The sequence below is a fragment of the Rhinoderma darwinii genome, chromosome 3 (genome assembly GCF_050947455.1).
Source record: "Rhinoderma darwinii isolate aRhiDar2 chromosome 3, aRhiDar2.hap1, whole genome shotgun sequence".
Lineage (NCBI taxonomy): Eukaryota > Metazoa > Chordata > Amphibia > Anura > Rhinodermatidae > Rhinoderma > Rhinoderma darwinii.
This window is the reverse complement of record NC_134689.1, coordinates 227,638,850-227,663,258: the sequence shown is the minus strand read 5'-3', so window position 1 is coordinate 227,663,258 and position 24,409 is coordinate 227,638,850.

Below are 24,409 nucleotides of genomic sequence, written 5' to 3'. Positions count from 1 at the left end.
GTTTTTGTGGCTGTCATGGGGCTTTGTTGTTGGTTGGCAATGTGGCTGGCATGGAGAACACTGGTTAACAGGGGCATTTTGACTGGGATAAGTGACATAGCAGGTGTCGTGAGGGCATTGTGGCTGGCAGGTGTCACTATGGCTGGTATGGAAATTTGTGTCTATCATTTGGTTGTTGGCAAAGATGAAAGTGCTGGCATAAGAGGCATTGTGGCTGTATTGGGGTCTTTGTAGTTGTTATGCCAGCATTGTGGCTCGCAAAGGAGGCTTTCAGGACATGTATGAAGTGCATAGTGACTGACATGGGGGCATTATGGCTGACATAGAAAGCAATGAGGGCAATGTGGTTCTGATTGAGGAATTTAAATTGGCATTAAAGGCATTGTGTCTGGCATATAAGGCATTTGGGGATTGTGTTTGCAATGGGAACAATGTGGTTTTCATAATGGCAATGATGCTGGGATAAAACAGAGTTTGGCTGACATGGGCGCATTGTAGTTTGTATATCAGCATTGAGGGCACTGTGGCTTGCATTAAGGACATTGTGGCGGTCATTGTGGCTGGGATAACGGTTGTAGGCAGCATTGCTGCTGGGATAAAGTACATTGTGGCTGGCATGGGGACATTGTAGCCAGCATAGTGGCTTAGATATTGTGGATGTCATGGAGGCATAGTGGCTGTTATAAGGGGCAATGTAGCTGTCATAGGGACATTTTGGCTGTCATTGGAGCATTGTGTCTGTCATAACTTGTTAATTTAGGAGAGCAAAGAAGAAAAATAGATTTTACTCAAAGGGTTTTTGTTCCAGGAGGCACAAGTTAAGTGAGAAACAGTTGCTTAAACATTTCAGTAAAAGTATGTTTTTAATGTTTTGTGGGGCTGTTAAATGTTGATAAAATTTTTATAGAAAGTGTTATCTTTAAGTAATGTAGGTGTGATAGAAATAATTCATGCAGTTTTGAGAATAAAATGATTTTGAGTTGGATTTCCCTGATCAGATTCGGTTTGGTTGAGGTGTTCCTAAACTTAAAAATGACAATGTCATTGCCAAGCCCAGTATATTTTGTTTGTCATTATGTTAACACAAGCTTTCTGGTTATTAGCTGTGTTCATGAAAGTCTATCCTGAAATATGGTTAATTTTTGTAGGGTTTGTGTGGGCAGGGTTTAAATTTTTTGCTATGAGTAGCGCAGTATAGTTGATGTGTCTCCTTTTCTTTGCCTCTCTAGTCATTTGGCCAGAAGTTACAAGTCCGTGTCCAGCTATTTTCACTACTAGTGATATCACTGTGTGTCATAACATGCACTTGTGAGGTCTTTATTGAATGTGTGATATTTATCCTGATGGATGATATTATCTATACAGTGTCCTCTGTAGGTCACGTTTCACCCCATGTTGTAAATGGTCCTCTGAATAGATTGTAGAATGGTTTTCTGTTTTATACAGATGTGGAGGAGAGTGTTATTTCTTCTAGACATCTGATCTTTGATGTGATTGGTGGCTAATTTTGGGGTTGTTGTTGTCAGAGGACATTGTGGCTTTTATAGTAACATCGTGACTGGGAATTAGAGATAGTTTGGCTGTCATGAGGACATTGTGACTTTTTTGGAGGCATTGTGATATTTGTGTTGGCATTGTGACTGGTAAAGTGAACAATAAGGGCATTGTGACTTAGTTGGACATGTGGTATTAAAATGGGCATTGTGTTTGGGAATGTGATAGTTGTCCTGAGAGCATTTTGTTTGTCTTGGGGCATTATGGTTCTCTTAAGAGGCAATAAGTGAATTGTGGTTGCCATGGTTGTATTCCGAATGGCTAAGGGGGCATGGAGGGTAATGTGGCTGGAATTGAGGCATAGTGGCTCTCATGAGTGCATTGTTGCATTAATGGGAGCCATTGTGGCTGGTATTTGGCTATTTGGATAAGACATAGCGGGTGTCATGTGGCCTTGTCGCTTGCATTAGGGGCATTGTGCGTAGAATAGGGGCAATCTAGTTGGAATAGGGCCATTAATGGCATTGTGACAGGCATGGAGGAGGGCATTGTGTAATTTCTGAATTTTCGTTGGCAAAAGGGGAATTGAGAACATTGTGGCTGTAATGGAGATATTGTGGCTGGGCTCAGGGACAGTGTGGCAGTCATGTGGGCATAATGGCTCCTATAGGTGGGAGCATTGGGGCTGGCATAAGAGGCATTGGCAGCACTGTGGCTGCGCTAAAGTAAATTGTGGCTCACATAGTGGCATTGTGGCTCCTGGCATAATGACTGTCATGGGGTATTGTAGTTGTCATAGGGCTATTGAAGCCATTGTGGCTGTCATGGTTGTATTGCAGTTGGCTTAGGCGGCATTGAGAGCAATCTGGTTTGGATAAGGGGCATTTTGAAAGGAATAAGGGACACTGGACTTTGTAGCTGTCATGGGGACATTTTAGCTGCCATATGGGATATTGGTTAGAAGCATTATGGCAGTCACGTGGTATTGTGGCTGTAATGGGGGCTTTGAGGTTGGTTGGCATTGTGGCAGGCATGGAGGAAGTTGTGGCTAACATTGAGGATATTATGACTGGGCTATGGGACATAGCGAGTGTCCTGAGGATATTGTGGCTTGCAGGTGTCATTATAGCTTGCACGGGGGATTTGTGTCTGTCATGTCTTGGTTAGCAAAGGGGAAAGTGAGTTCATTGTGGCTTTAATAAAGGCATAGTGGCTTGCAAAGGAGCATTGACAATTTGTGGTTTCCATTTTGGCCTTCGGGCTGGCATAAGGGGCATTGACGGCATTATTGCATGGATAAAATCCATTGTGGTTGCATGATTGTTGATTTTCTGGCGGCTTTGTGGCTGTCATGGAGGGTATTTTGTCTGTCATAGTGGCATTGTGTCCCTTATAAATGACATTGTTGGTTTTATGAGGGCATAGTCACTCTTACAGGAGCATTATTGCCAACATTGGGCATTGTAAATGCCTTGGTGGCATTGAGGGCAATGTCATTGGCGCATTGTGGCTTACATGGGAGCTTTGTGGCTGTCATGTGGTTAATTGTAGTTTGCATATAGATACTCAGGCCATTGTGTGTTGAATAAAGGACATTTGGGTGGTCATTGTAGCTTGGATAAGGGGTATCAACGGCATTGCTGCTGGGATAAAGTACACTGTAGCTGGCATGGGTACATTGTGGCTGGCATAGTGGCCACTGACAGCATGGTGGCTGCCATTATGGCATTTTGGTGGAGATAACGTAGGTTGCGTGTGTCATGGGATCAATGTAGGTGTCATGGGTCAATGTGGGTGTCATGGGGGTTTAGTGACTTAGGAGACTATGTAAATGACATGGGGCATAATGTGGCTATTATAAGAACCTTGTGGCTGGCATGGCGCATTGTAGATGGAATAAGGTACATTGTGGGTCTTGTGAGGGCATTGTGGCTGACCTGAAAAGCATTGTGGCTTTTTTTAAGGTCCTGTGGCTGGCACGGCGGGCACTACGGTTGTCATGTGGGAATTTTGGTTAACTTAGCAGGTATTGAAGGCATTGTGATTTGCATAGGGGGCATTGATGACTTTGTGGTTGTCATGTGGGGGAAATGTGGCTGGCAGTGAGGACTTTGTGGCTGTCATTGGAGCCATTTAGATGTGATGGGACAATGTAGCTGTCATAGGTGCATTTTGGCTGTCACTGGAAAATTGTGACTGTCATGACTTTTTGATTTAGGGTTTGTGTGGACAATGTTTATTTATTTTTTTACTATGAGTGGCACAGTATAGTTGATGTGTCTAATTTTCTTTGCCTCTCTAGTCATTTGGCCACAAGTTGCAAGTCAGCATCTAGCTATTTTCGCTACTAGTGATATCACTTTGTGTCTTAACTTGACGCATGTGAGGTCTTTGTTGAATGTGTGATATTCTTCATGATGACTGATAATAGCTATACTGTGTCCTCTCTAGGTCACATTTAGGCCCATGTCATATATGAGTTGTAAATGGTACACTGAATGGACTATAGAATGTTTTTCTGTTTTATACAGATGTGGAGGAGACTGCTATTTCTTCTTGGCAGCTGATCTTTGGTGTGATTGTTGAATTATTTAGGAGTTGTGATTAGAGACTATTATATCCTACTTATGGTTTCTAGTCAGGATGGCATGATCGGTGCATAATTTTGGATAGGAAGGCTTGAGGTGGGATTTCTAGTTTGGCTCCTCAGAATGGCTTTCCCAGAAATTGTTTAATTGCCCCTTTAAATATTTTAGGGTGTTATTAGAAACTAGACACACTAAGGTCTCTTTACTGTTTCCAATTCATCTATAGCATATACCAGGAAAGTATTATCACACGTCTTTTTTTCTTTTCTTTTTATTCTAGGTGTCCATTTGAAAGTGATGAGAACTAAGATATGGAATCCTCCAGTCAGCGGCAATGGAGGAATCTGTGGACCGGTAATTAATATTATTATTAATTACTGATAATTATCAGGCTAGATTATAGCTCTGGACTTTCAGAGGTGTGGTAATACCTTCCTGGTATATAAGGATATATGTCTAGTAGTACATATATTGGCTATAGATATTTAAAGGCATTGTTAATGCCTTTGTTTTCTACACATGGGTGCACTGCATTTACATTCCAACATACACATTTATCACCATCTACCCTTTCCTATTAGGAAAGTTTTGCTGTCATGTACGCCTTGTGGCTGGCATAAAGGGCTTAGTGGCAAACAGGGAGAAATGAGGGCATTGGGGTTATTCTCAAGAAATTTATAATTGGCATTGAGGGCACTTTGGCTGGCACAGGAGGCATTCAAGAATTGTGACTTTCATGGGGGCATTGTTGCTTTCATGGGGACATTGCGGCAGGCATTAGACACTGTGGCTGTCATGGGGGCACTATAACTGTCATGTAGTGGGCATTGTGGCTTCTGCAGAAGCATTGTAGTTGTCAAGGGGGCAATTAGGCCATCAAGGGGAATTGTGGTTGTCATGATTGTATTGCGGTTGGCCTTTTGCTGCTGCCATGTGAGTGATTGTAGTTCTCATGGAGGCTATGATGTAGACATAGGAGGCATTCAGGGTGATTTTACGGCTATGAAGGACATTGTGTCTTTCATGTGGGCATTGTAGCTATTATAGGGAGCATTAAGGGCATTCTGGTTGTCCTTGGGGAATTGTAATTGGCATTGAAGGCATTGTTCTTGGCATATAATACATTCCGAGATTGTGGTTGTCAGGGGACATTGTGACTTTCATGGGAAAATCGGGACTGGGTTTAGAGACAGCGCGGCTGTCTTGAGGGCATTGTGACATTTTTGGAGGCATTGTGACATTTTTGGAGGCATTGTGACTGGTAAATTTGTCAATGAAGGCATTGTATTTGTCATGAGTGCATTTTAGCTGTCATCGGGCATTGTGGTTGTCACGAGGCATTGTGGTTGTCACGAGGCATTGTGGTTGTTATGGTTTTATTGCTAATGGCTAAGTGGGCAATGTGGCTGGCATATGGGGCATTGAGAGAAGTATGACTGGCATGGTGGACATTGTGGCTGTCATAGGGCATTGACTGGCAAAATCAGAATAGATGGTATCGTTGCAGTCATGAAGGTCTTTGTGGCTGTAATGGGGATATTGTGGCTGGCATATGGGCATTGCTGCTGCTATGGGAGGCATTCTGGCTGGGATGGTAGACATTGTGGTTATCATTGAGGAATTGTAGTTTGGTTTCGAGGGCATTGTGACTAGCATATTAGGCATAATATTGATTATGGTTGTCATGGGGACATTTTGGCTTTCATGGTGGCAATGTGGCTGAGATTAGAAACTGTGTGGCTGTTATGAGGGCAGTGTGACTGTCATGGATGCATTGTGGCTGGCATGGAGAGCATTGATGTGTTTATTTGGCCATTGTTGCTGGTAAAATCGACAGTGAGGGGACTTTAATTGTCATAGTCGAATACTAGCTGTTGTAGGGAAATAATGGCTGTCATGTGGCCATATGATCTCTCATGGGGCACTGTGGATGCCTTGTGGGCATTGATGGCGTGAGTGTCATGGGGCATTGTTGTTTTATATATGAGACATTAAGGGCATTGTGGCTGGCATGGAGGGCATTGTGGCTGGCATAAGTCATAGAGGGCATTGCGGTTGTCGTAAGTCTTATTTGCTGGGATAAAGGACGTTATTGTTGTCATGGTGGCATTTTGACTGGGTTAGGGGCATTGTGGACATTGTAGCTGTCCAGGCAGCATTTTGACTGGGAAAAGGAACATTGTTGATTTCTTAGTGGCATTGTAGCTAACATGTGCCATCATGCTGGCATTGGGGCTTTGTGATTGGCAAAGGGGAATTGAGTACATTGTGACTGGCATGGAGGGCTTTGTGTCAGGCAAGTGAGAGCATTTTGGCTGTCATAAGGGCATGTGAACGTATGTGGTTGTCATTTACTCATTGTGGTTTGCAAAGGGGGAAGTGAGGGCATTGTGGCTGGTATAAAGGCAATATGGTTGGCATATGGGCATTAAAGGTTTGAGGGCCATTTATGGCATTGCTGCATAGATAAAGTACATTGTTGACTGTTGGTTATATGGAGCTTTGCGGATGTGATAGGGACATTGTAGCAGGCATATGGGTCATTCAGGGCATTGTGGCTGTCATAATAGACATTAAGCAAATTGTGTTGTTCATTGAGGCATTGTGGTTGGCATAAGGGGCATTAGCGGCATTATTCTTGGCTAATGTACATTTTGGCTGGCTTGGTGGAATTGTGAAAAGGGATATAGCTGTTGTCATTATGGCATTATGCCAGGAATGGGGGCACTGATGGTGTTGTGGAGACTTTCTTTTTGGAACTGTGTGATTGAGTGCATTGTGACTGATATGAAGGGCATTGTAACTGGCATAATCCCATTGTGGTTGGCAAAAAAGAATGGAGAATTCTGTTTGACATTGAGTTCATTGTGGCTGTAATAAAGGCAGTGGGTGAGATAAGAGACATTGTTGGTGTCAGAAGGGCATTTTGGCGGAGATGAGGGATTTTGCGAATGTTATTTGAGCATTGTCATGGGGCATTGTAGTTGTCATAGGGCATTGAGGCCATTGTGGTTGTCATGGTTGTATTGTGGTCGGTTTAGGGTATTGGGGGCAATGTGGCTGGCATAATGGGTTTTAAGGGCATTGTGGGTGGAAATAGAGATACTGTAGACATTGTAGCTGTCAAAAGGATATTTTGGTTTGGATATGGGTTATTGTTGATTTATTGGTGTCATTGTCCTGGGGTTTTAGTGGCTGTCATGGGGCTTTGTGTTTTTTTGGCAATGTGGTTGGCATGGTGAACACTGTGGTTAACATTGGGGCATTTAGGCTGGTATAAGGGACATAGCAGGTGTCCTAACCTAAGGCCAAAAGGGGATGTGAGGATATTTTGGCAGTCATGGAGGCAGTATGTTTGGCATACGGTTATTAAAGGTTTGTAGTTGTCATTGGGGCATTGTGTTTGGCATGGGGGCATTGTGGCTGGAATGTGGCATTATGGCTGACATGAGGGCTTTGTGTCTGTCTTGGAGATATTGTGGTTGGCGAATAGAAAATTAGGAGCATTCTGCCTAGCATGGAGGTCATTGTAACTGGCAAAGGAGGAAGTTAGGGCACTTTGGTTTTAATGGGGATTTGTGGCCGGTGTAGGGGCTTTAAATGCTTTGCGGCGAGCTTAAGGTTCATTGACAGCGTTGTTGTATGGCTAAAGTACATTGTGGCTGGCATGAGGGAATTGTGACTGGGAAAAGGGATATAGTGGTTGTCATGTCGGCATTGTAGCTTTCATGGGGGCTTTGTGCGTGGTATGGAGGCATTTTTGTTTGGAAAGGGGGAATTGAAGGAATTCAAGCTGACATGAAGGGCATTGTAACTGGCATAATCCCATTGTGGTTGGCAAAAAGGCATTGAATGCACTATGGCTGGCTTGAAGCTCATTGTGGCTGTAATAAAGATGTACTGGCTGATATAAGCGACATTGTGGGCATTAGGGCAGGCATGGAGAGCATTGAGGTATTTATATTGGCATTGTGGCTGCTAAATTGGCTAATGAGGCATTATAGCTATCATGGGTCAATTAGGCCGTCAAGGGGCATTGTGGTTGTCATACTTGTTTTGCCGTTGGACTATTGATGTTGCCATGTAAGGCTTTGTAGTTGTCATGGGGCATTGGGGTAGGCATAAGAGCCATTCAGTGTAATGTTACTGCTATGGAGAACATTGTGGCCTTCATAGGGGCGTTGTGGTTTTCCTTAGGAAATTCTAATTGGCATTGGTGTCTTTGTTGCTGGTATATGATGCATTCCAGGAATATGGTGATCAGTGGCTTTGATGGGGGCACCGTGATTGGGATTAGAGACAGTGTGGCTGTCATGATAGCATTGTGACTTGTTTGGAGGCATAGTGTTTTTTATTGGGCTTTGTGGCTGGTAAAGTGGACATTTTGGTTGTCATAAGGGCATTTTGGTTGTCATAGGGCTGTGTGGTTGTCATAAGAGGCATTGAGGGCAATGTGCTTGTCATGGTTGTTTTCTTAATGGGGCATTGAGAGCATTGTGGCTGGCATAAGGTGCATTGTGGGTGGGATGATGGACACTGTGCATTGCATCTTTCACGGAGGCTTTGTTGCTGTGATGTGAGATATTGTTGATTATTACATGGATACGTTGTGACTGTCACGGGACATTGTGACTATGATGGGGTTTTTGTGGTTGGTTGGCATTGTGGCTAATATTGGGAGCAATTGTGGCTGGTATTGGAGCATTCTGACTGAAATAAGGCATATAGCGAGTGTCTTTGTGGCATCATGCCTTGCATTAGGGGCATTTTGGTTAGAATATGTCTATTCTAAATTGCATAGCCCATGATTGGCATTGTGACTTGCATGGAGGACCTTGTGGCTGTCATTTCCATAATGCCTTTGGCAAAAGGGAAGTTCAGGGCATTGTGGCTGGCTTGGAGGGTTTTGTGTCTGGTATAAGGGACAATGTGGGGGTCACGGGGGCATAGTGGTTCTAAAGGGAGCATTTTGACTGGCACATGGGCATTGCTGCTGCCATGGGAGGCATTGTTACTGGGATGTTGGACATTGTGGGCATTGTGGTCATCATCGAGAAATTCGTATTGAGGGCATTTTGATTAGCATATTAGGCATTTGGGGATTGTGATGATCATGTTGACATTTTGGCTTTCATGGTGGCAATGTGGCTGAGATTAGAAACAGTGTAGCTATCATGGGGGACAGTGTGACAGTCATGTAGCCATTGTGGCTGGCATAGAGAGCATAGAAGTGTTTATTTGGGCATTGCGGCTGGTAAAATTAACAGTGAGGGAATTGTAGTTGTCATGTTCGCATTGTAGCAGTTGTAGAGGAAAAGTTACCGTCATGAGAACAAAGTACCTAGCATCGTGTTGAAATGGGGGTATTGTGACTGGCTTAAGAGTCATTGAGGGCATTGTCGTCATCATGGGGCATTTTGTCTGGGATAAGGGACATCGTGGATATTGTAGCTGTCATGGGAGCATTTTAGCTGGGATAAGGGACATTGTTGATTTCATTTGTGGCTGTTGTGGGATTTTTATGACTGTCATGGAGGCTTTGTGATTAGTTGGTATGTAAGACATTTAGTGCATTGTGGCTGGCATGGCATGCATTGTGGCCTTCATGGTGACATCGTAACTGGAATTAGAGACAGTGTGGCTGTCATGAGGGCATTGCGACTTTTTTTGGAGACCTTGCGGTATTGAAATGGGCATTGTGATTGAGAAAGTGGGCATTGTAGTTGTCATGAGAACATTTTGGTTGTCATATGGCATTGTGGTTTTCATAAGAAGCATTAAGGGCATGTAGTTGTCATGGTTGTATTCTGAATGGCTAAGGGGGCATTGAGGGGTATGTCGCTGGAATAGTGGGGCTTTTGACTGTAATGGAGATATTGTGGCTGGGATAGGGCACATTGTGGATGTCATGGGGGCATAGTGGCTCTTATAAGGGCATTGTTGTTTGCATGGGAACCATTCTGCCTGGCATTGGGATATTTGGATGACCTATAGCGATTGTTATGTGGGCATTGTGGTTTGCATTGGCGGCATTGTTTCTGGAATAAAGTACATTGTGACTGGCATGGGGGAATAAAGACTGAAAAAAGGGATATAGATGTTCTTATGTCGGCACTGTGGGTGATATGGAGACTTTCTTTTTGGAAAGGAGGCATTGAGTGCATTGTGGCTGACTTGAAGGGCACTGTACCTGGCATAATCCAATTGTGGTTGACGAAAAAAGAAATATAGAGCACTGTGACTGGCCTGGAGGTTATTGTTGCTGTAATAAAGACAGTGGCTGAAATAATGGACATTGTGGGTGTCATAAGGGCATTTTGGAGGAGATGAGGATATTGGTATTGTTATGGCAACATTGTCATGGGGCATTGTAGTTGTCATAGGGGCATTGAGGCCATTCTGATTGCCATGGTTTTATTGTGGTTGGCTTAGGGCATTGTGGCTGGCATAATAGGTTCTGAGTGCATTGTGGGTGGGAATAGAGAACCTGCCGGTGTCATGGTAGAATTGTGACTGGCATGTGCCATCATGGCTGGCATGGGGGCTTTGTGATGGACAAAGGGGAAGCGAGTACATTGTGATTGGCATGGAGAACTTTGTGTCAGGCCAGTGAGAGCTTTTTGGCTGTCATAGGGGCATTGAATGTATGTGGTTGTCATTGAGTCAACGTGCTTGGCATGGGGAAGTGAGATTACTGTGGCTGGCATTCTGTCTCGCAAATGTGGTGTCATGGGGCATTGTAGTTGTCATAGGGGTATTGAGGCCATTGTGGTGGTCATGGTTGTATGCTGGTTGGCTTAGGGCATTGAGAGCATTGTGGCTAGCATAATGGATTTTGAGGGCACTGTGGGTGGGAATAGAGACACTGCGGTCATTGTAGCTGTCATGGGGATATTTTGGCTTGGATATGGGTTATTGGCGATTTTTTTTTTGTGGCATTATGATTGACATGGGGTTTTTGTGGCTGTCATGGGGCTTTGTTGTTGGTTGGCAATGTGGCTGGCATGGAGAACACTGGTTAACAGGGGCATTTTGACTGGGATAAGTGACATAGCAGGTGTCGTGAGGGCATTGTGGCTGGCAGGTGTCACTATGGCTGGTATGGGAATTTGTGTCTATCATGTGGTTGTTGGCAAAGATGAAAGTGCTGGCATAAGAGGCATTGTGGCTGTATTGGGGTCTTTGTAGTTGTTATGCCAGCATTGTGGCTCGCAAAGGAGGCTTTCAGGACATGTATGAAGTGCATAGTGACTGACATGGGGGCATTATGGCTGACATAGAAAGCAATGAGGGCAATGTGGTTCTGATTGAGGAATTTAAATTGGCATTAAAGGCATTGTGTCTGGCATATAAGGCATTTGGGGATTGTGTTTGCAATGGGAACAATGTGGTTTTCATAATGGCAATGATGCTGGGATAAAACAGAGTTTGGCTGACATGGGCGCATTGTAGTTTGTATATCAGCATTGAGGGCACTGTGGCTTGCATTAAGGACATTGTGGCGGTCATTGTGGCTGGGATAACGGTTGTAGGCAGCATTGCTGCTGGGATAAAGTACATTGTGGCTGGCATGGGGACATTGTAGCCAGCATAGTGGCTTAGATATTGTGGATGTCATGGAGGCATAATGGCTGTTATAAGGGGCAATGTAGCTGTCATAGGGACATTTTGGCTGTCATTGGAGCATTGTGTCTGTCATAACTTGTTAATTTAGGAGAGCAAAGAAGAAAAATAGATTTTACTCAAAGGGTTTTTGTTCCAGGAGGCACAAGTTAAGTGAGAAACAGTTGCTTAAACATTTCAGTAAAAGTATGTTTTTAATGTTTTGTGGGGCTGTTAAATGTTGATAAAATTTTTATAGAAAGTGTTATCTTTAAGTAAAGTAGGTGTGATAGAAATAATTCATGCAGTTTTGAGAATAAAATGATTTTGAGTTGGATTTCCCTGATCAGATTCGGTTTGGTTGAGGTGTTCCTAAACTTAAAAATGACAATGTCATTGCCAAGCCCAGTATATTTTGTTTGTCATTATGTTAACACAAGCTTTCTGGTTATTAGCTGTGTTCATGAAAGTCTATCCTGAAATATGGTTAATTTTTGTAGGGTTTGTGTGGGCAGGGTTTAAATTTTTTGCTATGAGTAGCGCAGTATAGTTGATGTGTCTCCTTTTCTTTGCCTCTCTAGTCATTTGGCCAGAAGTTACAAGTCCGTGTCCAGCTATTTTCACTACTAGTGATATCACTGTGTGTCATAACATGCACTTGTGAGGTCTTTATTGAATGTGTGATATTTATCCTGATGGATGATATTATCTATACAGTGTCCTCTGTAGGTCACGTTTCGCCCCATGTTGTAAATGGTCCTCTGAATAGATTGTAGAATGGTTTTCTGTTTTATACAGATGTGGAGGAGAGTGTTATTTCTTCTAGACATCTGATCTTTGATGTGATTGGTGGCTAATTTTGGGGTTGTGATCAGAGTCAATTATATCCTACTTGTGGCTTCTAGTCAAGATGGGGTGGTCTGTGCATACTATTGGATAGGAAGACTTGAGGCTGGATATCTAGTTTGGCTCCTCAGAATGTATCACAAAAAAGGGTTTAAATGGCCCTTAAAATATTTGGGGGTTTTATTAGAAACTAGGCACACTAAAATCTCTTTACTGTTTCCAATACATCTATAGCATATACCAGGAACGTATTATCACACCTCTTTCCTGTTTTTTTTTTTCTAGGTGTCTATTTGAAATTGAAGAGAAGCAAGATATGGAATCCTTCAGACAGCGGCAATAGAAGAATCAAATGACTGGTAATTATTATTAATTACTGATAATTATCAGGCTAGTTTCTAGCTCTGGACTTTCAGAGGTGTGGTAATACCTTCCTGGTATATTAGGATATATGTCTAGTAGTACATATATTGGCTATAGATATTTAAGGGCATTGTAAATGCCTTTGTGTTCTACACATGGGTGCACTGCATTTACATTCCAACATACACATTCATCACCATCTCCACTTCCCCAATGGGAAATGTTTGGCTGGTATGGAGGGTATTGTGGCTGGCATAGGGAGAATTGAGGGCTTAGGGTTTGTCTTCACGGAATTGTAATTCGCATCGAAGGCATTGTTGCTGTCATATGATGCATTCCGTGATTGTTGTTGTCAGAGGACATTGTGGATCGTGACTGGGAATTAGAGATAGTTTGGCTGTCATGAGGACATTGTGACTTTTTTGGAGGCATTGTGATATTTGTGTTGGCATTGTGACTGGTAAAGTGAACAATAAGGGCATTGTGACTTAGTTGGACATGTGGTATTAAAATGGGCATTGTGTTTGGGAATGTGATAGTTGTCCTGAGAGCATTTTGTTTGTCTTGGGGCATTATGGTTCTCTTAAGAGGCAATAAGTGAATTGTGGTTGCCATGGTTGTATTCCGAATGGCTAAGGGGGCATGGAGGGTAATGTGGCTGGAATTGAGGCATAGTGGCTCTCATGAGTGCATTGTTGCATTAATGGGAGCCATTGTGGCTGGTATTTGGCTATTTGGATAAGACATAGCGGGTGTCATGTGGCCTTGTCGCTTGCATTAGGGGCATTGTGCGTAGAATAGGGGCAATCTAGTTGGAATAGGGCCATTAATGGCATTGTGACAGGCATGGAGGAGGGCATTGTGTAATTTCTGAATTTTCGTTGGCAAAAGGGGAATTGAGAACATTGTGGCTGTAATGGAGATATTGTGGCTGGGCTCAGGGACAGTGTGGCAGTCATGTGGGCATAATGGCTCCTATAGGTGGGAGCATTGGGGCTGGCATAAGAGGCATTGGCAGCACTGTGGCTGCGCTAAAGTAAATTGTGGCTCACATAGTGGCATTGTGGCTCCTGGCATAATGACTGTCATGGGGTATTGTAGTTGTCATAGGGCTATTGAAGCCATTGTGGCTGTCATGGTTGTATTGCAGTTGGCTTAGGCGGCATTGAGAGCAATCTGGTTTGGATAAGGGGCATTTTGAAAGGAATAAGGGACACTGGACTTTGTAGCTGTCATGGGGACATTTTAGCTGCCATATGGGATATTGGTTAGAAGCATTATGGCAGTCACGTGGTATTGTGGCTGTAATGGGGGCTTTGAGGTTGGTTGGCATTGTGGCAGGCATGGAGGAAGTTGTGGCTAACATTGAGGATATTATGACTGGGCTATAGGACATAGCGAGTGTCCTGAGGATATTGTGGCTTGCAGGTGTCATTATAGCTGGCACGGGGGATTTGTGTCTGTCATGTCTTGGTTAGCAAAGGGGAAAGTGAGTTCATTGTGGCTTTAATAAAGGCATAGTGGCTTGCAAAGGAGCATTGACAATTTGTGGTTTCCATTTTGGCCTTCGGGCTGGCATAAGGGGCATTGACGGCATTATTGCATGGATAAAATCCATTGTGGTTGCATGATTGTTGATTTTCTGGCGGCTTTGTGGCTGTCATGGAGGGTATTTTGTCTGTCATAGTGGCATTGTGTCCCTTATAAATGACATTGTTGGTTTCATGAGGGCATAGTCACTCTTACAGGAGCATTATTGCCAACATTGGGCATTGTAAATGCCTTGGTGGCATTGAGGGCAATGTCATTGGCGCATTGTGGCTTACATGGGAGCTTTGTGGCTGTCATGTGGTTAATTGTAGTTTGCATATAGATACTCAGGCCATTGTGTGTTGAATAAAGGACATTTGGGTGGTCATTGTAGCTTGGATAAGGGGTATCAACGGCATTGCTGCTGGGATAAAGTACACTGTAGCTGGCATGGGTACATTGTGGCTGGCATAGTGGCAACTGACAGCATGGTGGCTGCCATTATGGCATTTTGGTGGAGATAACGTAGGTTGCGTGTGTCATGGGTCAATGTGGGTGTCATGGGGGTTTAGTGACTTAGGAGACTATGTAAATGACATGGGGCATAATGTGGCTATTATAAGAACCTTGTGGCTGGCATGGCGCATTGTAGATGGAATAAGGTACATTGTGGGTCTTGTGAGGGCATTGTGGCTGACCTGAAAAGCATTGTGGCTTTTTTTAAGGTCCTGTGGCTGGCACGGCGGGCACTATGGTTGTCATGTGGGAATTTTGGTTAACTTAGCAGGTATTGAAGGCATTGTGATTTGCATAGGGGGCATTGATGACTTTGTGGTTGTCATGTGGGGGAAATGTGGCTGGCAGTGAGGACTTTGTGGCTGTCATTGGAGCCATTTAGATGTGATGGGACAATGTAGCTGTCATAGGTGCATTTTGGCTGTCACTGGAAAATTGTGACTGTCATGACTTTTTGATATAGGGTTTGTGTGGACAATGTTTATTTATTTTTTTACTATGAGTGGCACAGTATAGTTGATGTGTCTAATTTTCTTTGCCTCTCTAGTCATTTGGCCACAAGTTGCAAGTCAGCATCTAGCTATTTTCGCTACTAGTGATATCACTTTGTGTCTTAACTTGACGCATGTGAGGTCTTTGTTGAATGTGTGATATTCTTCATGATGACTGATAATAGCTATACTGTGTCCTCTCTAGGTCACATTTAGGCCCATGTCATATATGAGTTGTAAATGGTACACTGAATGGACTATAGAATGTTTTTCTGTTTTATACAGATGTGGAGGAGAGTGCTATTTCTTCTTGGCAGCTGATCTTTGGTGTGATTGTTGAATTATTTAGGAGTTGTGATTAGAGACTATTATATCCTACTTATGGTTTCTAGTCAGGATGGCATGATCGGTGCATAATTTTGGATAGGAAGGCTTGAGGTGGGATTTCTAGTTTGGCTCCTCAGAATGGCTTTCCCAGAAATTGTTTAATTGCCCCTTAAAATATTTTAGGGTGTTATTAGAAACTAGACACACTAAGGTCTCTTTACTGTTTCCAATTCATCTATAGCATATACCAGGAAAGTATTATCACACGTCTTTTTTTCTTTTCTTTTTATTCTAGGTGTCCATTTGAAAGTGATGAGAACTAAGATATGGAATCCTCCAGTCAGCGGCAATGGAGGAATCTGTGGACCGGTAATTAATATTATTATTAATTACTGATAATTATCAGGCTAGATTATAGCTCTGGACTTTCAGAGGTGTGGTAATACCTTCCTGGTATATAAGGATATATGTCTAGTAGTACATATATTGGCTATAGATATTTAAAGGCATTGTTAATGCCTTTGTTTTCTACACATGGGTGCACTGCATTTACATTCCAACATACACATTTATCACCATCTGCCCTTTCCTATTAGGAAAGTTTTGCTGTCATGTACGCCTTGTGGCTGGCATAAAGGGCTTAGTGGCAAACAGGGAGAAATGAGGGCATTGGGGTTATTCTCAAGAAATTTATAATTGGCATTGAGGGCACTTTGGCTGGCACAGGAGGCATTCAAGAATTGTGACTTTCATGGGGGCATTGTTGCTTTCATGGGGACATTGCGGCAGGGATTAGACACTGTGGCTGTCATGGGGGCACTATAACTGTCATGTAGTGGGCATTGTGGCTTCTGCAGAAGCATTGTAGTTGTCAAGGGGGCAATTAGGCCATCAAGGGGAATTGTGGTTGTCATGATTGTATTGCGGTTGGCCTTTTGCTGCTGCCATGTGAGTGATTGTAGTTCTCATGGAGGCTATGATGTAGACATAGGAGGCATTCAGGGTGATTTTACGGCTATGAAGGACATTGTGTCTTTCATGTGGGCATTGTAGCTATTATAGGGAGCATTAAGGGCATTCTGGTTGTCCTTGGGGAATTGTAATTGGCATTGAAGGCATTGTTCTTGGCATATAATACATTCCGAGATTGTGGTTGTCAGGGGACATTGTGACTTTCATGGGAAAATCGGGACTGGGTTTAGAGACAGCGCGGCTGTCTTGAGGGCATTGTGACATTTTTGGAGGCATTGTGACATTTTTGGAGGCATTGTGACTGGTAAATTTGTCAATGAAGGCATTGTATTTGTCATGAGTGCATTTTAGCTGTCATCGGGCATTGTGGTTGTCACGAGGCATTGTGGTTGTCACGAGGCATTGTGGTTGTTATGGTTTTATTGCTAATGGCTAAGTGGGCAATGTGGCTGGCATATGGGGCATTGAGAGAAGTATGACTGGCATGGTGGACATTGTGGCTGTCATAGGGCATTGACTGGCAAAATCAGAATAGATGGTATCGTTGCAGTCATGAAGGTCTTTGTGGCTGTAATGGGGATATTGTGGCTGGCATATGGGCATTGCTGCTGCTATGGGAGGCATTCTGGCTGGGATGGTAGACATTGTGGTTATCATTGAGGAATTGTAGTTTGGTTTCGAGGGCATTGTGACTAGCATATTAGGCATAATATTGATTATGGTTGTCATGGGGACATTTTGGCTTTCATGGTGGCAATGTGGCTGAGATTAGAAACTGTGTGGCTGTTATGAGGGCAGTGTGACTGTCATGGATGCATTGTGGCTGGCATGGAGAGCATTGATGTGTTTATTTGGCCATTGTTGCTGGTAAAATCGACAGTGAGGGGACTTTAATTGTCATAGTCGAATACTAGCTGTTGTAGGGAAATAATGGCTGTCATGTGGCCATATGATCTCTCATGGGGCACTGTGGATGCCTTGTGGGCATTGATGGCGTGAGTGTCATGGGGCATTGTTGTTTTATATATGAGACATTAAGGGCATTGTGGCTGGCATGGAGGGCATTGCGGTTGTCGTAAGTCTTATTTGCTGGGATAAAGGACGTTATTGTTGTCATGGTGGCATTTTGACTGGGTTAGGGGCATTGTGGACATTGTAGCTTTCCAGGCAGCATTTTGACTGGGAAAAGGAACATTGTTGATTTCTTAGTGGCATTGTAGCTAACATGTGCCATCATGCTGGCATTGGGGCTTTGTGATTGGCAAAGTGGAATTGAGTACATTGTGACTGGCATGGAGGGCTTTGTGTCAGGCAAGTGAGAGCATTTTGGCTGTCATAAGGGCATGTGAACGTATGTGGTTGTCATTTACTCATTGTGGTTTGCAAAGGGGGAAGTGAGGGCATTGTGGCTGGTATAAAGGCAATATGGTTGGCATATGGGCATTAAAGGTTTGAGGGCCATTTATGGCATTGCTGCATAGATAAAGTACATTGTTGACTGTTGGTTACATGGAGCTTTGCGGATGTGATAGGGACATTGTAGCAGGCATATGGGTCATTCAGGGCATTGTGGCTGTCATAATAGACATTAAGCAAATTGTGTTGTTCATTGAGGCATTGTGGTTGGCATAAGGGGCATTAGCGGCATTATTCTTGGCTAATGTACATTTTGGCTGGCTTGGTGGAATTGTGAAAAGGGATATAGCTGTTGTCATTATGGCATTATGCCAGGAATGGGGGCACTGATGGTGTTGTGGAGACTTTCTTTTTGGAACTGTGTCATTGAGTGCATTGTGACTGATATGAAGGGCATTGTAACTGGCATAATCCCATTGTGGTTGGCAAAAAAGAATGGAGAACTCTGTTTGACATTGAGTTCATTGTGGCTGTAATAAAGGCAGTGGGTGAGATAAGAGACATTGTTGGTGTCAGAAGGGCATTTTGGCGGAGATGAGGGATTTTGGGAATGTTATTTGAGCATTGTCATGGGGCATTGTAGTTGTCATAGGGCATTGAGGCCATTGTGGTTGTCATGGTTGTATTGTGGTCGGTTTAGGGTATTGAGGGCAATGTGGCTGGCATAATGGGTTTTAAGGGCATTGTGGGTGGAAATAGAGATACTGTAGACATTGTAGCTGTCAAAAGGATATTTTGGTTTGGATATGGGTTATTGTTGATTTATTGGTGTCATTGTCCTGGGGTTTTAGTGGCTGTCATGGGACTTTGTGTTTTTTTGGCAATGTGGTTGGCATGGTGAACACTGTGGTTAACATTGGGGCATTTAGGCTGGTATAAGGGACATAGCAGGTGTCCTAACCTAAGGCCAAAAGGGGATGTGAGGATATTTTGGCAGTCATGGAGGCAGTATGTTTGGCATACGGTTATTAAAGGTTTGTAGTTGTCATTGGGGCATTGTGTTTGGCATGGGGGCATTGTGGCTGGAATGTGGCATTATGGCTGACATGAGGGCTTTGTGTCTGTCTTGGAGATATTGTGGTTGGCGAATAGAAAATTAGGAGCATTCTGCCTAGCATGGAGGTCATTGTAACTGGCAAAGGAGGAAGTTAGGGCACTTTGGTTATAATGGGGATTTGTGGCCGGTGTAGGGGCTTTAAATGCTTTGCGGCGAGCTTAAGGTTCATTGACAGCGTTGTTGTATGGATAAAGTACATTGTGGCTGGCATGAGGGAATTGTGACTGGGAAAAGGGATATAGTGGTTGTCATGTCGGCATTGTAGCTTTCATGGGGGCTTTGTGCGTGGTATGGAGGCATTTTTGTTTGGAAAGGGGGAATTGAAGGAATTCAAGCTGACATGAAGGGCATTGTAACTGGCATAATCCCATTGTGGTTGGCAAAAAGGCATTGAATGCACTACGGCTGGCTTGAAGCTCATTGTGGCTGTAATAAAGATGTACTGGCTGATATAAGCGACATTGTGGGCATTAGGGCAGGCATGGAGAGCATTGAGGTATTTATATTGGCATTGTGGCTGCTAAATTGGCTAATGAGGCATTATAGCTATCATGGGTCAATTAGGCCGTCAAGGGGCATTGTGGTTGTCATACTTGTTTTGCCGTTGGACTATTGATGTTGCCATGTAAGGCTTTGTAGTTGTCATGGGGCATTGGGGTAGGCATAGGAGGCATTCAGTGTAATGTTACTGCTATGGAGAACATTGTGGCCTTCATAGGGGCGTTGTGGTTTTCCTTAGGAAATTCTAATTGGCATTGGTGTCTTTGTTGCTGGTATATGATGCATTCCAGGAATATGGTGATCAGTGGCTTTGATGGGGGCACCGTGATTTGGATTAGAGACAGTGTGGCTGTCATGATAGCATTGTGACTTGTTTGGAGGCATAGTGTTTTTTATTGGGCTTTGTGGCTGGTAATGTGGGCATTTTGGTTGTCATAAGGGCATTTTGGTTGTCATAGGGCTGTGTGGTTGTCATAAGAGGCATTGAGGGCAATGTGCTTGTCATGGTTGTTTTCTTAATGGGGCATTGAGAGCATTGTGGCTGGCATAAGGTGCATTGTGGGTGGGATGATGGACACTGTGCATTTCATCTTTCACGGAGGCTTTGTTGCTGTGATGTGAGATATTGTTGATTATTACATGGATACGTTGTGACTGTCACGGGACATTGTGACTATGATGGGGTTTTTGTGGTTGGTTGGCATTGTGGCTAATATTGGGAGCAATTGTGGCTGGTATTGGAGCATTCTGACTGAAATAAGGCATATAGCGAGTGTCTTTGTGGCATCATGCCTTGCATTAGGGGCATTTTGGTTAGAATATGTCTATTCTAAATTGCATAGCCCATGATTGGCATTGTGACTTGCATGGAGGACCTTGTGGCTGTCATTTCCATAATGCCTTTGGCAAAAGGGGAGTTCAGGGCATTGTGGCTGGCTTGGAGGGTTTTGTGTCTGGTATAAGGGACAATGTGGGGGTCACGGGGGCATAGTGGTTCTAAAGGGAGCATTTTGACTGGCACATGGGCATTGCTGCTGCCATGGGAGGCATTGTTACTGGGATGTTGGACATTGTGGGCATTGTGGTCATCATCGAGAAATTCGTATTGAGGGCATTTTGATTAGCATATTAGGCATTTGGGGATTGTGATGATCATGTTGACATTTTGGCTTTCATGGTGGCAATGTGGCTGAGATTAGAAACAGTGTAGCTATCATGGGGGACAGTGTGACAGTCATGTAGCCATTGTGGCTGGCATAGAGAGCATAGAAGTGTTTATTTGGGCATTGCGGCTGGTAAAATTAACAGTGAGGGAATTGTAGTTGTCATGTTCGCATGGTAGCAGTTGTAGAGGAAAAGTTACCGTCATGAGAACCAAGTACCTAGCATCGTGTTGAAATGGGGATATTGTGACTGGCTTAAGAGTCATTGAGGGCATTGTCGTCGTCATGGGGCATTTTGTCTGGGATAAGGGACATTGTGGATATTGTAGCTGTCATGGGAGCATTTTAGCTGGGATAAGGGACATTGTTGATTTCATTTGTGGCTGTTGTGGGATTTTTATGACTGTCATGGAGGCTTTGTGATTAGTTGGTATGTAAGACATTTTAGTGCATTGTGGCTGGCATGGCATGCATTGTGGCCTTCATGGGGACATCGTAACTGGAATTAGAGACAGTGTGGCTGTCATGAGGGCATTGTGACTTTTTTGGAGACCTTGCGGTATTGAAATGGGCATTGTGATTGAGAAAGTGGGCATTGTAGTTGTCATGAGAACATTTTGGTTGTCATATGGCATTGTGGTTTTCATAAGAAGCATTAAGGGCATGTAGTTGTCATGGTTGTATTCTGAATGTCTAAGGGGGCATTGAGGGGTATGTGGCTGGAATAGTGGGGCTTTTGACTGTAATGGAGATATTGTGGCTGGGATAGGGCACATTGTGGATGTCATGGGGGCATAGTGGCTTTTATAAGGGCATTGTTGTTTGCATGGGAACCATTCTGCCTGGCATTGGGATATTTGGATGACCTATAGCGATTGTTATGTGGGCATTGTGGTTTGCATTGGCGGCATTGTTTCTGGAATAAAGTACATGGTGACTGGCATGGGGGAATAGTGACTAGAAAAAGGGATATAGCTGTTCTTATGTCGGCACTGTGTGTGATATGGAGACTTTCTTTTAGGAAAGGAGGCATTGAGTGTATTGTGGCTGACTTGAAGGGCACTGTGCCTGGCATAATCCAATTGTGGTTGACGAAAAAAGAAATATAGAGCACTGTGACTGGCCTGGAGGTTATTGTTGCTGTAATAAAGACAGTGGCTGAAATAATGGACATTGTGGGTGTCATAAGGGCATTTTGGAGGAGATGAGGATATTGGTATTGTTATGGCAACATTGTCATGGGGCATTGTAGTTGTCATAGGGGCATTGAGGCCATTCTGATTGCCATGGTTTTATTGTGGTTGGCTTAGGGCATTGTGGCTGGCATAATAGGTTCTGAGGGCATTGTGGGTGGGAATAGAGAACCTGCCGGTGTCATGGTAGAATTGTGACTGGCATGTGCCATCATTGCTGGCATGGGGGCTTTGTGATGGACAAAGGGGAAGTGAGTACATTGTGATTGGCATGGAGAACTTTGTGTCAGGCCAGTGAGAGCTTTTTGGCTGTCATAGGGGCATTGAATGTATGTGGTTGTCATTGAGTCAACGTGCTTGGCATGGGGAAGTGAGATTACTGTGGCTGGCATTCTGTCTCGCAAATGTTGTGTCATGGGGCATTGTAGTTGTCATAGGGGTATTGAGGCCATTGTGGTGGTCATGGTTGTATGCTGGTTGGCTTAGGGCATTGAGAGCATTGTGGCTAGCATAATGGATTTTGAGGGCACTGTGGGTGGGAATAGAGACACTGCGGTCATTGTAGCTGTCATGGGGATATTTTGGCTTGGATATGGGTTATTGGCGATTTTTTTTTTGTGGCATTATGATTGACATGGGGTTTTTGTGGCTGTCATGGGGCTTTGTTGTTGGTTGGCAATGTGGCTGGCATGGAGAACACTGGTTAACAGGGGCATTTTGACTGGGATAAGTGACATAGCAGGTGTCGTGAGGGCATTGTGGCTGGCAGGTGTCACTATGGCTGGTATGGAAATTTGTGTCTATCATGTGGTTGTTGGCAAAGATGAAAGTGCTGGCATAAGAGGCATTGTGGCTGTATTGGGGTCTTTGTAGTTGTTATGCCAGCATTGTGGCTCGCAAAGGAGGCTTTCAGGACATGTATGAAGTGCATAGTGACTGACATGAGGGCATTATGGCTGACATAGAAAGCAATGAGGGCAATGTGGTTCTGATTGAGGAATTTAAATGGGCATTAAAGGCATTGTGTCTGGCATATAAGGCATTTGGGGATTGTGTTTGCAATGGGAACAATGTGGTTTTCATAATGGCAATGATGCTGGGATAAAACAGAGTTTGGCTGACATGGGCGCATTGTAGTTTGTATGTCAGCATTGAGGGCACTGTGGCTTGCATTAAGGACATTGTGGCGGTCATTGTGGCTGGGATAACGGTTGTAGGCAGCATTGCTGCTGGGATAAAGTACATTGTAGCTGGCATGGGGACATTGTAGCCAGCATAGTGGCTTAGATATTGTGGATGTCATGGAGGCATAATGGCTGTTATAAGGGGCAATGTAGCTGTCATAGGGACATTTTGGCTGTCATTGGAGCATTGTGTCTGTCATAACTTGTTAATTTAGGAGAGCAAAGAAGAAAAATAGATTTTACTCAAAGGGTTTTTGTTCCAGGAGGCACAAGTTAAGTGAGAAACAGTTGCTTAAACATTTCAGTAAAAGTATGTTTTTAATGTTTTGTGGGGCTGTTAAATGTTGATAAAATTTTTATAGAAAGTGTTATCTTTAAGTAAAGTAGGTGTGATAGAAATAATTCATGCAGTTTTGAGAATAAAATGATTTTGAGTTGGATTTCCCTGATCAGATTCGGTTTGGTTGAGGTGTTCCTAAACTTAAAAATGACAATGTCATTGCCAAGCCCAGTATATTTTGTTTGTCATTATGTTAACACAAGCTTTCTGGTTATTAGCTGTGTTCATGAAAGTATATCCTGAAATATGGTTAATTTTTGTAGGGTTTGTGTGGGCAGGGTTTAAATTTTTTGCTATGAGTAGCGCAGTATAGTTGATGTGTCTCCTTTTCTTTGCCTCTCTAGTCATTTGGCCAGAAGTTACAAGTCCGTGTCCAGCTATTTTCACTACTAGTGATATCACTGTGTGTCATAACATGCACTTGTGAGGTCTTTATTGAATGTGTGATATTTATCCTGATGGATGATATTATCTATACAGTGTCCTCTGTAGGTCACGTTTCGCCCCATGTTGTAAATGGTCCTCTGAATAGATTGTAGAATGGTTTTCTGTTTTATACAGATGTGGAGGAAAGTGTTATTTCTTCTAGACATCTGATCTTTGATGTAATTGGTGGCTAATTTTGGGGTTGTGATCAGAGTCAATTATATCCTACTTGTGGCTTCTAGTCAAGATGGGGTGGTCTGTGCATACTATTGGATAGGAAGACTTGAGGCTGGATATCTAGTTTGGCTCCTCAGAATGTATCACAAAAAAGGGTTTAAATGGCCCTTAAAATATTTGGGGGTTTTATTAGAAACTAGGCACACTAAAATCTCTTTACTGT